The following is a 12133-nucleotide window of genomic DNA, read 5'->3' as shown; positions in this document are numbered from 1 at the left end:
TTAAAACAATCCAACACATCAAAGAGACCAAACTGATTAAATGATTTGCTGGAGTGCACAACCAGAAAGTGAAAACTGGCATTCTAAACCATACCATCTGATTTCAAAACTATTGCACTAGCTTAGTCAATCCTAAAGGATATCGGTCCTGGATATTCATTGGAAAGACTGAAACTGAAACTAAAGCTGAAGCTCCAGTACTTTGGCCACCTGATAATGATGAGCCAACTCATTAGAAAAGACCCTGATGATGGAAAGATTGAAGGCAGGAGGAGAAGGGGACAACAGACAGCAAGATGGTTGAATGGCATCATCAGTTCATTGGACATTAGTTTGAGCAAGCTTCAGGAGATGGTGAAGGACAGGGAAGCCTGGCGTGCTGCAGTCCATGGGGTTGCAAAGAGTCGGACACAGTTGAGTGACTGAATGACAACAAATGTATATGCTCAGTCACTCAGTCATGTCTGACTCTTTGTGGCCCCATGGACTGTAGCCCACCATGTTCCTCTCTCCATGAAATTTTCCAGGCCAGAATATTAGAGTGGGGTGCCATTTCCTATTCCAGGGGATCTTCTCGACCCAGGGATTGAACCCAAGTCTCTTGTGTCTCCTACATTAGCAGGCAGATTCTTTACCATTAGCATCACCTGGGAAGCATATGTATGGAGAACCATGAAAGGATAAATTTTCGAAAGCCAGAGAGGTCATAACTGGGCTGGGGCTTCCCAGATGGCACTAGTGTTAAAGACATCATCTGCCAATGCAGGAGACATAACAGACTTGGGTTTCATCCCTGGGTCAGGAAGATCCCCTGGAGGAGGATATGGTAACCCACTCCAATATTCTTGCCTGGAGAATCCCATGGACAGAGGAACCTGGTGGACTACAGTCCATAGGGTCACAAAGAGTAGGATACGACTGAGGCAACTTAGCACACAAGCATATATAATGGGATTATCCATTCTGAGCCATATTAATGCTTGAAGAGGCACCAAATCTGAGCAAGCTGGGGCTCCACAGAAGCAAAGAGCCAAGTGAAGCTTGAGTTACTTATAGATATCATTGGAAGAAGGAGTAGTTTTGCTTTGGTAGAAGTAAAACTTTGAAGAATGTTTGACTGTTTACTAACTGCTGAGTCAAGACTGGCAAATGCTTCATCTTGATCAAGATTTGGATATGAGGCATGAGATAATGAGAACATATACAGGAATAATGCTTAAGGAAAAGAATACATTAGACAAGTCCATTCACAATTCCTGCTCTGCAAATAGGTCCATATGTACCATTTTTTAGATTCTACATATTTGTATTAATATATTATATTTGTTTTCCTTTTTCTGACTTAGCTATATATGGCAGGCCCTAGGTGCATCCACATCTCTGCAAATGACCCAGTTTCATTCCTTCTTATGACTGAATAATATTCCATTGTATATATATATATACTACATCTTCTTTCTCCAGGAGTGGGAAAGTGGAAGTAAGATGAATTTGGAGGGTAGCATTGACATATATATGCTACCATGTGTGAAAAAAAATAGCTAGTGGGACCTGCTGTATAGAACAGGGAACTCAGCTTCCTAGATGGATGAGATGGGGAGGGGGGGTGTGAGAGGGAGATCCAAGCAGGAGGGGATATATGTATACATATGTTTGACTGGATTCATTGTACAGCAGAAACTAACATAATATTGTAAACTATACTCCAATAAAAATTATGGTAGCACTGAAAACTGTATTGATAGAATGTAAAAGGACAGATAATATTTAAAAAAAAAAAGAATACATTTGAATGTATATATTTTGCTAGTGTCTCTGTTGTGATGAACCAGGGAATCAGAAACATGATTTTTCATTTTAACTTCAAAAACCTCTGTCTAAAGTGGCTTTATTCCAGTCAAAAGTGAAATGACTAAAACCCAGTAGTTAAAGGACTTTGGAAGTTCCCATGGCAGTGTTCATCACAGTTTCTCTGCCATCTGAACCACATTGAGACCTCAGAGACTATTCTTTCCCCCTTTCCTAGAGTCTTTCCTTCTGGGTCATTCACTGTAGAGGGAGGGGGAGTATTTGCAAAGCGTGGGAGGGGAGTTGTTAGAGACCATAAGGTTCTGTGCCTGAGAGATAAGACCCCAAGTCCTGGAAGGAGCTTGAAGTTTGGGCCTGTGTCGCTTGGCTCAGATAACAGCCCCACCTCAACCCTCCTAAACTTGCATGCACAGGAACTCCTTTTGAGACTGGATAGGGGTTAGTCACCAGTGAAGAGTTGTTTTCTTGAATTTAAAATTTTATTCCAGAGATTTCAAGTCCCAGAGGAACACCCTGATTTCCTTTCTTCCTTTAGCATCTTACTGACAGAGAGACCTTCCCCTAGACTCCTTTCTGAGCCTCATTTCAGTTTTCTAGCCATTTCTCCTTTGTCTTCTGTATTCCTTTCACTCATTTTCCTTTCCATTTATTCCACTGACATTTATCACCCAAGGCCTATTCTGGCTTCTTCACTCACTGCTTATCTTGCCCATTTGGGCTCATCACTAAGGCACCTAAACTTTAGCATCAACACAGAGCTGGACAAGCAATGTACATCCCTAAGGAGTTCTTGAGTTATCAACTGCCCCACGGTCATGCTTCTCCACAAGGTGGTAGATTGATTCTAAGCGCCCCTCTAACTAGCTCCTTGCAATGCTTCAGTTTGTATGTTTCCCAGAGCAGGGGACGGTGCTGGTACTCCTCTCTCCATCCTGCACTCATGCGTCCTATGGCCACCTTCAACCTGCTCAGACTCCCCCAGAGAGGCAGGCAGAGGTCCTCTATGAATGGTTAGGGACATAAACGTCATCCTTTCATCAAGTCAACACACATAGAGCACCTATGTGGTGAAACAAGTAGGTCTCTGCACCAATCTATAGAGGGCTTAACTGGATTAAATCATATATACTGTCTAGGTGGTCTCAAGCCACACTATCATTCTGAGGCTGTGTCCTTGAGGCAGTTTCTAGTAGAGGGCACAGTCCAAGTACAGGGAAAAGGCACCTCTGATTGCCCAGGTCCGGCTCACCAGTCACCTGGTGGTCACTTCCACTCTTCCTAAACCCTTGCATAATCCTATCATTTCATGCTCTATCTTCTGTTCACAAGAACATATTTTTGGTTCACTTTAAAACTTGTCATTTTAGTCATAGGTCCTGGCTCTTCAACTGGTCATAGAATCATGAACCTACTCTCCTTAACCCTAGACTGAGAAAAATATCAACTTTGATTGATATTTGGAGCTAGAAAAGGTCATTTTTTTCTTCTACTTATCAGCATTGCCTCCATCCTCTCTTTTTCTCCCCACTTTACATATATAACCAACTTTGTCTCCAGTCAAGTAATGTTGTTGGTAAAAATAATAATAGAATTATATATCTGTTATGAATCTATTATTTATATACATATATGTACATACACTGGTAAGTCAGTAGGTAAAGAATCCACCTGTGATGACGGATATTGTCTGCAAAGTGGGAGACCTGGGTTCGATCTCTGAGTCAGGAAAATCCCCTGGAGAAGGAAATGGCTACCCAATCCAGTATTCTTGCCTAATCTAACCCTAATCCTAATTTTTCTATGGAAATCCCATGGAGAGAGGAGCCTGATGGACTACAGTCCATAGGGTGGCAGGAGTCTGGCATGACTTAGCGACTAAACCACTACTACCACATATATTAACAGTGATAATAATAATATTTAATAAATGTTTATTAAAATTTTAACTGAACAGACTTAGATATGACTAGATGTACTTTCCCTAGAGTTGTCATTTTAAACTGAGGAGAGTAAGTCTTATTGCTTCACTTAGTGCAATTTTCTAGAAAATAGTTCCATATGAGAAGATTTTCAGCAACTAGTTCCACATAAGAAAAAAAAAACTGGATACATGTCTGGAGTTGAACGAGTTTTTGCTAGGTGTATCAAAGCCTATACATACAAAACATATTGAAAAATAATGAGCTTTGATTTAAATACTGGTGGCCCATACTGTAAATCCAAGAATCATATATTTGGTACCATAGGTTCATTCAACAGAATGAGTTACCTGCAAAAACAGCAAAGATCAGTTGGACAATTGAGATACATGTTTAATATATGTATATTATATAATATGCAATTCAGCTACAAATGGATAGTGTGATATGATCCTCTAAACAGCAGAGAGGTTGGTTATATTAACTTGCTTTTCCTTAGTTTCTCCCATTATCAAAGCTGTCAGCTTGCCCAGGTTCCCTGAATTATTCTTCAGAGAACAGTGAGTCAAAGTTATACTCTAGAATGAAGCAGAGAGAAAAAGCAAATTATAGCAGTCTGGACCTGCTTGGTTTTAATGCTGTAGATGACAGGATTCATAAAAGATGGGAAAAGGAAGTAGATATGGTTCACCGTGATGTGGACTGCATGAGGAGCATGTCTCCAAACCTATGAATAAATATCAGACCAACGACAATGATATAGAATACCAGGATGCAGCAGATGTGTTGAGGTCCTTGGACCTTTCTTCTCCAGAAGCAATGCCCATGACAGTCTTGAGGATCAAAATGTAGGAGAAAAAGATGACAAGGAAGTCCAATAAGACCATTGCGAATACAACCACAACAGGATAGAGACGACTGAAGATGATATTGGCACATGGTAAATTGATGACATCTTGGTGTAGGCAGAAAGTATGAGAGAGTACATGGGATCAACAATAGGGGAACCAGGGAAGGCAAAGAATTATTGGTGTAATTGACAGTCTGGTCCTTGTCAATACCCCATCCCAATCTTTATTACCCCACTGTTGGTCAGGATAGAAGTATATCTCAAAGGGTTGCAGATGGCAATGAAGCCATCATAGGCCATGGCAAGCAAAACATCAGACTCTATGATAGAATGAGTATGAATAAAGTAGGCCTGAGAGAAGCAGGCCTTGTGGCTAATCTCTCTGTGATTCAACCATAGGATGCCCAAAACTTTGGGAATCATGGTCAGTGTCACTCCACGGTTGGTGGCTGCCAACATAGCTAAGAAATAGTACATGGGCTCATGTAGGTTATGATAATCCCTAATGAGAAAGAGAAGGGTTCCACTGCCAAGAAGTATGGAGATATAAACTACCAACAAAGGAAGAGAGATCCAGTGAAGTGCCTTCTCCATACCTGGGAAGCCAGTTAGCAGAAATGGAGAAGCAGTAGTGTTGAGCACCATCCTGCCCCATGAAGTCCACTTCCTACCTGCCCAGAGCCTCGCCTCCAGCCTATTCCACATTCACTTTGCCCCACAGGCTAGTGATAGCAGCCTTCTCCTCGGCAGTAAAATGCACCATGATGTCAAGTTGTGGAGCTTACAGGTGATCACAGAAACATCAGAAGCAAGTCTGTGCTGCTGCAGGATGCTATGGCCTTTTATTCTTTTCTCCTGAACTTCTGTCCCCTTGCTCCCCCTTGTCTTAGAAGTCATTGGTCAAGGTTAGGCTGTGTCCCTCAAGGGTGGAGTCAAGTCAGCTGATGGTCAGAAAGAAAGATGTATATTGAGTGTGTGATAACATGTTGGTTCCTGAGACATCCTTCCTTTGTTAGGTCCTCCTCCATTCTCAAACTATTTTCTACTCATTCCCTGTTTTTACCCTCTGATCTTCCCATGTCATCCTCCACAATGGCACCCATCTCTCCCATTCTCCTTCGCCCGGAATGATCCATGGAGTGTAGCTAAGCACCAGACAAGGAAGGAGTTCTACTCAAACCATTTTAGTATTGGTTAAGGATGGTGACAAGGACAAAAACATGCTCAAAATAAAAAATACAATTGTAGACAAGAAACTCAATTAGTTCTAACTCTCTTGAGGAGTGGATTATAGCCAAGCTCTGGATTTTAGTTTTCCAGGGATGAAAAAAAAAAAAAAAATACATATATGGTTATTTCAGGAAGCTGGATGGAAATGCAAGGGATCTACAATAGACCTAAGAGCTCAATCCCAAATCAAAGTATATGAAGGTTATTTCTTAAAGAGAACAGGCAGAATAAGCTTACATCCTGTGCTTCAAGGGAACTCTGTCCATTTCTCTGTGACAACAAGGGAAACTATCTACTCTGGAGACATTGCCCTGAGTGTTCTTCTTGATTTTCTCTACTTATTTATACCAGCGAGGCAGGTAAGAAGTCTGAAATTATTTAAAACCATGACTTGAGATCACACAGAGGAATACATGAATTGATATGAGAGGCTAGGAGTTGAAGCATGTTTAATATTTGTTGAAGCCATCAGTGATGGAGACTTTAAAATTCTCTAGTGCACTTGTTTTGTTTTGAATTTTGATGTCCCTGTTGGCTTTGATGTCCCTGTAGGCTTTCCTAAGAACACATCATCATGAAATAAAGTATGCAACTTTTTCAGCTGCAATCCACTGTTATTATACTGGAGTCATGTTGATATGATGGTAAGGAATGATGGGGGATAAGCAGCCTATAATTGGATAATTAAAAAATCAACTTTTAATGGATCAGTTTTCCTGTTTTGCATATAAGCTCATTTGTATCATCTTTCGGGGGGCTTCCCTGGTGGCTCAGTAGTAAAGAACCCACCTGTCAGTGCAGGAGACACGAGTGGATTCGGAATATCACCTGAAGAAGGAGATGACTATCCACTCCAGTGTTCTTGCCTGGGAAATCCCATGGACAGAGGAGCCTGGCAGGCTACAGTCCATAGGTTTGCAAAAGAGTCAGGTAACTTAGTGAGTAAACTACAATAATTCACACACACATCTTCTTTATCCATTCATCTGTTGATGGACATTTAGATTGCTTACATGTCTTGTCTATTGTAAATAATGCTACTTCAAACATAGGGGTGCATGTATCTTTTTGAATTATGTTTGATATATTAATCAGTAGACTTAGCGCTCTTGGTTTCCAAGGAAAATTTCTATAGATACACACTTTGAGGACAGTGACTCTTTCCTTAGACCTTGAGTATGAGAATCAGACATTGTCAAAGTCCAGAGAGTAAGAACCAGACCCCATAAGACCAAGAGTTTGGGAAACAAATCCCACCTGAAGCAGACAGTATGAGTACTTCCCATTCTCCTTCCAGAATGTGGACACCAGTCTTCTCTTAATTTCAGAATGTAGAGTTGGGCCCTCTTCTTCTCGCTCATACCCACTTCAGGTACATCCTCCTCTAGAAAGAGCCTTGGGAAACAGACCTGGCTTCCCTCCAGGGATCTGGCCCATCTCTTGCCTTCCTATTACTAAACATTGTTGAAAATGTTCTAGAAAAGGTTATAGGGTTGAAAGAAAGCATATCTGTAGCTTAGTACAAGGTTTATGAATTCTAATTCTGAAGTCATGTAGCCTGAATAAAGTTTCATTTTTACTTAGGTGCTTGTTTATTCAAGCTCAATTATCTCAGCTGCCATTTTTAAACATTTTAGTTATTTCTCCTATGAAATACCATAATTGTCTCTTTCTCCCGGATGAAAAACCCAAGTTTAAAGAGATAAGTGATATGATTATCCATGATATCTCAGAAAGATTAAATGGTCAGAAAATACTAAGATTATTTGTTTATTGGCTATAAATTAAAATTAATAAAATAAAAATGTTATTTCTAAAGGTATTTAAATAAAAGGACTTTTTAAAAGAAATTCCAAAATTTGATAAAAACTAGCTCTTGCCTCTTAAGGAATTTTGTAGCACTTGTACTTTGGTAAACTCTTTGCAGGATGCTAAGAAGTAGAAGATGCTGCTTTTTAGCATTTTTTTTTTTTAGCATTTAGCATTTTATTAAAACTTTGTAGCTAAATGGCAACCCACTCCGGTATTCTTGCCTGGAGAATCCCAGGGATGGAGGAGCCTGGTGGGCTGCCATCTATGGGGTTGCACAGAGTCGGACACGACTGAAGTGACTTAGCAGCAGCAGCAGCAGCTAACTATGACATATACACTAATCCTGTAAGTCAAATAATGTATTATCTTTAGGTGCTATTAGTATGGAGAATTAAATTAAATTATAAATTAAATTATATTTATTACTTAATTTATAATTATGTAAATTAATTTATAACTACATAAATCAATTAATTTATAATTATATAAATTATAAATTAAATTATAAATTTTAATAGATAAAATATTTTATTCCACTGTATTTGTTCATAGTATTAGCTGAGAAAAAAAATACTGCAGAAGTTACTCTTCATCACAAATGTGTTTTTTTTAATTTTCAATTTTAAAATAGGAAAATTATGAACACAGTTTATAAACCACTGAAGATCCAAAAAATGCTGCTTAGTATTCTTGATTAGAAAGATTATAAATTAGTCTGCTTTCATTATAATCTGAATTGATAGGTTCAAAATTCCTGTTAAGTGTTGCATTAGCCTAGAATAAATTGGGTACCAACAGTAGCTGGAAATTCTAATGGCTGCCAGGCAGCAAGCCAATGTATATCTTCTGTTATAGTAATAATTGCGATGAAGGAGAGAATAGGCACAACTACTAGCCAGGCAACCCTCCTGCTTTGTAAACACAGGGCCTCTGCATCAGCTTCCACAAATAGCCGGTGACTCTGAACCCCAGCTGGGTCCATTCCTAGTGGGATGGTGCCTGACAGCACAGACATTGATGGCTTGATGGACCTCTGGGAGCACTGTGACCAAGGCATAGCCAGAGATGCCTGTCTATGTTCCTTAAGCAAGAGGAAACTTCACCAAGAAGAGGAAATGGAAAGCCAGAACCAGCAAGTTATTGCACACTTGTCTACACAATGAACTTTGAAGGTAAGGAGCTGGAATCTGACACCTTAGAAAAATCATAAACTTCTCATTTTCCCATTTTATAATATTGCTTTTCTTGGCTCCATTGATGTTTTTTGACCTTATACAAAATTGCCTTCATTTATGTTTATGATTAAATATTTGAGAAATTGCAGGGGTTTTATGTCCAATTTAAATATTATTACCTAATGTATTTGACGAGCTAAGCAACTCTGAATAGTTAGAAGGAATGAGACCATCACTGGAGCCAATGAATTGTAGCTTTCTAGGCTCCTCTGCCTGTGTAATTCTCCAGGCAAGAATAATGGAGTGGGTAGCCGTTCCCACTCTTCAGGAGATCTTCCCAACCCAGAAGTCGTCCCTGGTCTCCAGCATTGCAGGCAGACTCTTTACCATCTGAGCCACGAGGGAAGCCCTCAATGGGGCCAGTACCTGCTAATCTTCCTTCTCGCTACTGCACTAACGTAACTCACTGGTCCATATCTCATGGATATTACTCAAGGCTTTAGTCAAGTAGCAATTTTCCAGCTTTGTTCAAATGTATTGATAATAGCTCTGAAGCGTACATAAAATCAATATTTAAATTTCTACCTAGAGTTGATTCATATGGGATTCTTCTAGGTATAGGGCTTAGAATTCTGTGTCTTAAGATTGGGAAATCTTTTAACCTGGTGACTTTGAATTCTAAAAGATTAATGACTAAATTTTTTTCTAGTCATATTATCTTCAATATTTCAGATACTTGGTACTGAATCTGTCTCTTGAATAAGAAATCTACACATATCTGAAACAGGATAGATTTGAGGTTTTGAAACTTAGCAGGGCTTCAATGGAAGCAGTGATGACTATGGTTATATCCTACCCGTTAACAATATCATCTACTATGAGGAATTGTGAGAAACTAGGATCCTTTGTATTCTATGGTCTAGTGAGGGCCATTAGTGATTGCTCTTCTCCCAAGTCCCTTTGCATACTCTGCTGGGCCTTGCTAAGTCACTTTAGTCATGTCTGAGTCTATGAGACCCTATGGACTGTAGCCTGCCAGGCGCCTCTCTCCGTGGGATTCTCCAAGCAAGAATACTTGAGTGAGTTGCCATGCCCTGTTCTAAGGGAATCTTCCCGACCCAGGGACAGAATGCGTATCTCTTAAGTCTCCTGCATTGAAGGTGGGTTCTTTTACTTCTTGTGCCACATGGGAAGCCCCAAGTCCCTTTCAACCTTTGCTAATTCTAGCCCCAGAAGGGCTCTTTCTGAAACTGGATTATCACAACCCCTGTCTTACTGAGTCTGAGGTGTCTCTGATGGAAAAGGAAAACTTCTCAGGTCCCTAGACCAATAAGCTACTATAATCCTCTCTACTCCAGCCCCCTTCAGGCATTAATGTCACCAATTGTTTCCTGCACCTGTTTGCTTGTTTGTTTGTTTTTCCCTTCCCTTTCTTCTCCTTCTTTTTCCTCCTCTACCCCTCTCCCTCTCCTTCTTCTTCTCCTTCTCTTCTATCTATTTTCCTCCTCCAACTCTTTCTCCTTCTATGTATTCACTTGTTTTCTGGGACTTGCGGGGGGTGGCATTTATTTTATTTTGTTTTCAATTAACAAAGGTAAGCAGATCCAGAGTTTTTCACTTTCTGGGGTCTTGGGCTGGTGATAGCTGGATGGGTCAGAAACTGTGAGAATAGATAAGGGCTTAAGAGTACACAAAGAGAGGACTAGCAAAAGACAATGAAAGCCAGGGTGCTTCTCTTACTGCTTTCAAAGACTGTCTTTAGTTTCCATACAAGTAGATAAGTGAAAGAGATTATGAGTTTGTGCTTGGGGATCTTGCATGGTTAACTGTTCAGAAATGCCTGGTCAGTATGCCCTGTGTAAAATATATGTGTCTGTGCATATTTATAAATATGTGAGTACTTCAAAATATGAAGAATACAGTGACTAGATAGCCTGCAAGACCTGAAAGCCAGGGGGAAATTTTCACTCTAATTTTAATTGCAATTAAAAGCAAATTTAATTTAAAAAGTTATGAAAACTAGTTTGAATACAAAAGACAGATGCAAAATCACCTGAAAGAAAAAGAATGCTTCCCAGGCCAGAAACTCTTAACTAAAATCTATGGAATGTTCTGATGTGTAAAAGTGTGTTAATCATTAGAGAATTGACCAACAAGGGAAGTATAGGAAAAAGAAGGTTGCTCTGTCGGCTTAGAATCTAGAGATGTTGAACCTCACCTAACATTTATGTTCAGTCCATATCTATCTTTCCCATGAAGAGGATGAATAAGTCATGTCTGAACTTCTTGTCAAAATACTTCCTTGGCATGACTGAATCCAGCTATTTGCCTTGCAACTGTTTGCTTCCCCTACTTTTACTTGATTGATATAAGGAAAGCATGTATTACTCACAAAGACATGAAAATTCAAGTTATAAATCCCAATGTAAATTAATAAATAAGTACATTTATTTCTATTTTTAAGTTTGTGTGCCTTTTATTTTGACCAGAATAAGTCTTCAAGAGTCAACTTCAACCTACAAACAAATGGGCCACATTCTGAAACTAATTGAATCAAGGTCCTGTTTGCTGAAGTCTAAATAGTGCTGGTTGGCATTAACTATTTTGGCATTACTCCACTGATGTCTTGGTATGCAGGGTTGCATATGTACACATTCACACATGCTAAGTTGCTTCAGTTGTGTCCGACTCTTTGCCACCTGGACTGTAGCTTGCCAAGCTCCTCTGCCCATGAGATTCTCCAGACAAGAATACTGGAGTGAGTTGCCATGCCCTCCTCCAGGGGATCTTCCCAACCCAGGGACCAAACATGTGTCTCCTGCATTGGCAGGTGTGTTCTTCACCATTAGTGCCATCAGAGAAGCCCATTTATATATATAGGTGCCAACATGCATGCAAGCGTGCTAAGTCACTTCAGTCTCATCCTACTCTGTGACCCTATGAACTGTAGCTCGCTAGAATCTTCTGTTCATGGGATTCTCCAGGCAAGAATACTGGAGTGGTTGCCGTGCCCTCCTCCAGGGGATCTTCCCGACCCAGGGATTGAACCTGAGTCTCCTGTAACTCCTGCATTGAAGCTAGATTCTTTACCACTGGGCCACCAAGGAAGTCCGTAGGTGCCAATATAAATATTATCAATTGTTACCTTAGGAAATTAGGCTTTTTATGAGTGATGCAGGAAACTATCAGGGAACTTTAGGCAAAGAGACTACGATACACAATTTGCATTTTTACCATTGTGCTTTGGCTGCCATATTGGGAAGCCACTGTCAGGAACAATGGTGGAAGAAAGATCAGTTTGGAGTCTGCAGTAAGCATCCAGGTGGAGATTATATTGA

The 12133-nt window shown here is 40.0% G+C and overlaps 1 pseudogene; it reads right to left on the bottom strand.

The window, feature by feature from the left end:
* Window positions 1-4299: 4299 nt before the first annotated feature.
* LOC136174850 (olfactory receptor 51B6-like) lies at window positions 4300-5223 on the bottom strand (annotated as a pseudogene).
* Between the last annotated feature and the right edge of the window lie 6910 nt (window positions 5224-12133).

This window comes from Muntiacus reevesi, chromosome 9 (assembly GCF_963930625.1).
Source record: "Muntiacus reevesi chromosome 9, mMunRee1.1, whole genome shotgun sequence".
Classification (NCBI taxonomy): domain Eukaryota; kingdom Metazoa; phylum Chordata; class Mammalia; order Artiodactyla; family Cervidae; genus Muntiacus; species Muntiacus reevesi.
The sequence above is the reverse complement of the archived record's forward strand: the minus strand, read 5'-3'. Positions and strand labels throughout refer to the sequence as shown.